Source organism: Panicum virgatum, chromosome 5N (assembly GCF_016808335.1).
Source record: "Panicum virgatum strain AP13 chromosome 5N, P.virgatum_v5, whole genome shotgun sequence".
NCBI classification, from domain to species: Eukaryota; Viridiplantae; Streptophyta; class Magnoliopsida; order Poales; family Poaceae; genus Panicum; species Panicum virgatum.
The window spans coordinates 41,654,107-41,659,354 of record NC_053149.1 but is presented as its reverse complement, the minus strand read 5'-3'; the positions used below and the strand labels follow the sequence as shown (position 1 = coordinate 41,659,354).

General features: G+C 44.4%; 1 long non-coding RNA gene across 2 annotated transcripts; it reads right to left on the bottom strand.

Annotated features, from left to right (window-relative positions):
- Positions 1 to 211: 211 nt before the first annotated feature.
- LOC120675212 lies at positions 212 to 5,034 on the bottom strand. Of its 2 annotated transcripts, XR_005675263.1 has the most exons (4): positions 2,194 to 5,034; positions 2,044 to 2,112; positions 1,563 to 1,769; positions 212 to 807 (listed from the first exon to the last, which is right to left on the bottom strand). It is a non-coding gene; the product is annotated as an uncharacterized LOC120675212 (long non-coding RNA). The 2 variants fall into 2 exon arrangements; XR_005675262.1 differs by having other exon boundaries at positions 212 to 1,769.
- Between the last annotated feature and the right edge of the window lie 214 nt (positions 5,035 to 5,248).

Here is a 5,248-nt window from a genome sequence, read left to right as displayed (position 1 = left end):
TTCAGGTGAACGTTGCATAGTAAATATTAAGACCTTTAAAATACATATCAGATCTGCAGACATGAAATTCAAACACTAATTTACAAATTTAAAGCATCTCTCACAGTTCCTTTTGTGATAAGCTAAATTCCCATCATTTTGAATCAAATAATTCTACATTTTATAATCAATTAATAAAATAGAAAACCTAATGAACAAAGGAAACATAAAATTAAAAAAGGATAATTCAATCTTACTCCAACAGTTGAGAAAAAGTAATGCCGTCGTGAAACGGTGGGATGCCTGTCTTTGAAAAGCTTGCGACACAAAGCATTAATAACATGGCTGTGAACAACAACCTTGTTACAGCGGCTTAATGTTGACCCAAGCTCATGATATGTCATGCAGACTTTGCCAGAATTAATAACAACATCTTCAGTAAGACAAAGCATGAGTGATTAGAAAAACAATAACAGTTCAATGCAAAGTTTTTAAACATTCATAGGCTAATTTCCCTTCACAAGAAAAGTGTATCCTAGCATTGCACATGTTCACCAAAAAGTCACAGAAATACGAGTTTGGTTTGAGTATACGTCTCTTCCGACGTGGGAATTGTCCTTTGGAAGAAGACCCAAACTTGAAACCTATCTCCTCGCATCTCTTGAAACATGTACGCTGCTCATCATTGTACAGATCATTAGCCTCTTTGGCCGGCGCTTCACAACTTGTCTTGAAATTTGTAGATCCAGTAATAACCAGATCTGGTGTTTTATACGAGTCCACAAGTTTTTCACCAGTAATGACAACTTCTAGCTACAAAGGACAGCTCTGGAACAGAAATATTATCAGAAAACCATACATGACAATGAATCGAAAACAGATGAGATGCAAAAAATGAAAAGACTGCCTAAATCATTAGTAACTTAGGGTGTGGCTTACTAATCATTAGAGCAACTCCAGCAATAGCCCCTAAATCAGATCATCTAAATGTTAAATGGGGACTGCCTCTATTTTTTAGGGGCTTCTAAATTAGTTCTAACTCCAGCAATAGCCCTTAATTCTAATATATAATAGAGGGCTCCCTAGAGACCCCCTAGGAATGGAGGGTGGAGGAGGGATTTTGGAGGCCTCCCTAAAATAGAGGGTGAAGTAGAGGGTCTGCTGAAGTGTATTTTTTGGCTTAACCCTCTTAACTTGGGATATGGGGCTGTTTAGAGAGTCTGCTGGAGTTGCTCTTATAGCACAGAAAACAGGGGCTCTAGCTTCACAAGGCTGATATGGCAAATGTAAGAACAGCCTGCTCGGTGTCACAGAATCAGAACCATTCCACAGCGGGCTCTATTAGTTCAAGGTTTTACAATTCATGGCACCACACACACACACACAAACACACACAAATAGATGCAACTATATGCCATCATTACTCCATAACAAAGCCAATCAAATTACAAAGCAACATAACAAAACTTACACTAAGGGGAATAAGTAAAACTTCAAGTACAAAATGTTATAAAATATCATCATCTTTAATCAATCAATTAAGAAAATGGGGCACCAAACAATAAAATAAGTAATACAATTACCTGACTATCATCAACAATAATGGGAATAGGCTCAATGGGACCTGCAAAACTAGGCAAGGGCATTGAACTGCACTCAACTTCAGAGCAATGGGGACAACATTCATTACTTTGAGGTGGCCCTGAATTTTCAGAGCTGATGAAAGGAACTTTGCTACTTCCAGTTTGCTGGCTTTGACCAGATGTGGGTTCCACCAAATTCAAGAAACTCTACATATCAAACAACAAATAAGATAAGTTAATGATTTTATATAAAATGTAAGGCAGCAAATTCAGGTGAACAAAAAAAATAGAAACAAGAATTCAGTACTAACACTGAATCTCATTTTTACAACACAAATAGCGATACAACTAAGCATACATATTAATACAGACAACTCTAAGCCTTGAATGATGCATACATAGTAAAACACATTAGGGGTGGAGTGCATATGTCAATAGAGAAATTAGCAAAACAAAAAAAAATAAACATTGAAAACACAACCTTAACTGATGAAGACTGGTATCTAGAAGATGAACAATGTTTATCTCCACATTCGGGCGCATTAGTTTCCTACATACCAAAAAACAATAAAAGCATTAGTTAAAATGTTAGCATGCTCAATATATACGAAATTCAGTAACAAAAACTAACCTCTTGTCTATTCGAATGCTCCCTATGATCTTTGGGAAGAGTATTACCAACATCACAAGTTGCATGAGTAGGTACATTCTCAGCTTCATTACCAACATCACAAGTTGCATCAGTAGGTTCCCGATTTTCCTGTACGGCGTTCCCCCGGTCTCCATCGCGCACCCTCCTCGGTCCCCCGCCGCCACGCACCCCACAATGTCCAGGCAGCCCAGCAACCGCCCCGATCGTACCCCCTCCACCTCCAACGCTCACAATCCCGCCGGCGCCGCACCCCCTCCTCTCCCGTGCCGCTCACGACATCTGTGCCGGCAGCCAAGCTCCCCTCCCCCCACCCCCAATACCAGGGGGCACGCACGCACCTGCAGCGCCGATTGACAGAGGAGGGAAGAGAGGAGGGCGGCAGCGCGGACCTGGAATCCGGCAGCGTGCCGCCTCCATCCAGCCGCTCCCGCTTGCACGCCTCCTCTTCTGCTGCAACTCCATGCCTCCACGGCCTTCGATCTGCGCTTCGCCCATCGTCAATTGAAGCCTCCACCTGCTGATCGGCACCTCCGACTTCTGCTCCGCCTTGCTCCGACCCCATCGTGCCTGCTCCCCAATCTCGTGGCTCCAGCCCCTTCTACTCCAATCGATCTTCATCTTCTTCCTCTTCCCCAATGAATCCGTCGTCGAGCTCCTGGTTCTTCTTCCGCTTCTGTACCCCCTCCCGCAGCTACATCACACGAACATAGGTTCCTTTTCCTCTCCTATTCTTTCCCTCTGCTAGGTTACTAGTGCATCTGCTTGTGCTTGGAGTTGGTGCTCTACTTTGCTCTGCTGTAGTGCTATTTATCTGATATATAAGTAGACAGCTTTGTGTGAATGTGTGGTGGGTGCCTGTCTGCCTGATGCATGAGCTTGTTGATCAGTTAGTATGAAAATGCCTAATCGCTTATGTGAAATGGTGCTTAATAAGGTGAAATGGTGCTTGCATCTGATAATGTCCAGCGTTCGTTCATTACACTACTACAGTATTTTTCTGAGGCGGTTGAAAACTATTTTTAGAGGCGGGCAAAGGCAACCGCCTCAGACTTATCGCCTCTGTTAATCGAGCATCTTCTGAGTCAGTTGTCTTGCGCCCGCCTCAGTTAATCAAAAAAAATCCCGCGCCCAGCGCCGCCGCCGCTCCGCCGGCGCCGGATTCACCCGCTGGGGCGCTCGCCCGCCGTTCACCAGGGCCGCCACCACCGTGTGCTCGCCTGGGCCACCGCCGGGTCCACTCTGCACCCCCCCCCCCCCCGAGATGGCTCCGCAACACCCGAATCCGTAGCGCCGCCGCCGCCGCCTGCGGATGGCATGCTGGAGAGAGGGAGAGAGAGAGAGAGTTAGGAACCCTAACCCTACCGGGGATTGGGCGGAGGTTGTAGGGATGCGTGAGCAGCGAGCGAGGTGAGGGGCGGCAAGGGCGGCGAGAGGGCGCCGTGGTGGCCGGCGCAGGAGGAGGAGGAGGCAGCGCTAGGGCTAGGGCCGGCTCCCGTGGGGAAGCCGGAAACAATGATTTGTTTTTGCTTAATTTCTCAAAGAGTCTTACACAAGTATTTATATGTCTCACGCTAATTAACAATAAAACCCATAATGATAATAATCTGAAGATAGCGTGGCCTCCTTGGCCCACTTGGCGCACCAGCCGCCTAGCCACCTTGCGCGACTCGCCTCTTGTACGTGAGGCCGGTCATAACATCTCTCCCGGTCTTCGCAAACAGCTCGTCCTCGAGGGAACTCTGGATAAGCGGTGGCGAGAGGGCGCCGTGGCCGATGCAGGAGGAGGAGGCGGCGCTAGGGCTAGGGCCGGCTCCCGTGGGGAAGCTGGAAACAATGATATGTTTCTGCTTAATTTCTCAAAGAGTATTACACATGTCTCACGCTAATTAACAATAAAACCCCTAATGATAATAATCTGAAGATAGTGTGGCCCCCTTGGCGCACCAGCCGCCTAGCCACCTTGCACGACTCGCCTCTTGTACGGGGGGGGGCGAGAGAGAGAGGGTTTGGCTAGGCGGTTTTCGTAACCGCCTTGGTTAATAAGAAATAACCACCTCTGTTAATGCCCAACATTAACTGAGGCGGTTATTTTTTATGCCTGCCTCAGAGGCCTTTTTCAAACAATTTTGTGTGGCATAGATGTACATATCTGTACATGTACCCGTAGTTTTTCTGTAGAGCTGAAGTGAAGTCACTTAGAGCGGTATATTTTGCGATAAAGTGTATTAATGTCTTTGCTGATTTTCTGGAACTATGCAATTTCAGAAACAATGGATTTTTTTTTACTTTATGTGAATTGTGACTTCATGTTCAGAGGATAACCCCTTCATCAGCACTAGCCTTGCCACAAATACCACCTGGTTATTCACTATTCATGGCCTGTGCTATTTTCTTGGATTGTTCAGTAGCAGACTTCTTTGATGTGATATTTGTTGGATTCTTGTTAGAATTGTGCCTTAAGAATTACAAGAACCGCGCCATCATAATTCAACTTCTGTGCAGTACCAATCGTAATTCCCTTTCATTTAGAATAAAAGTTGTTTTGGAAGCAAGCATTTACTGAATGCAGCAAAAGCCAGATTAGTTGTATCTGAGTGCATGTTCAGCTAAAATGGCAGCTTGATGTAATCTATTTGGCTCACATTTATGAAGAATTAGTTGAGCAATTTGTTGATAAATATCTGGTATGCATATAGTTTGCAATTGCATCTTTCAAAACTGCAGGTATTTTATTCATTTACATTCATCAGACAGCCTACAATGACTTTATGATTTAATTTGAGAAGGTTGCAATGACTTGTAGATTTCCCTAATATTAACATGTGGCCATGTGCTTGTGCAACTTGCAGTGTTACTTGGATTTGATTTTTTTCTCAACACTAGAAATGTAACTTAATATGGTGCCTTCTGTTTCTTTACAGCTTACTGCTTTTTACATAGGTCTCAGATTTACAGCATTGCTCATAATAATCTCATATATGGTAAGAATTTGTAGCAAGCATAGATTTACCCTTTTGATTGTGTGCCCACTTTT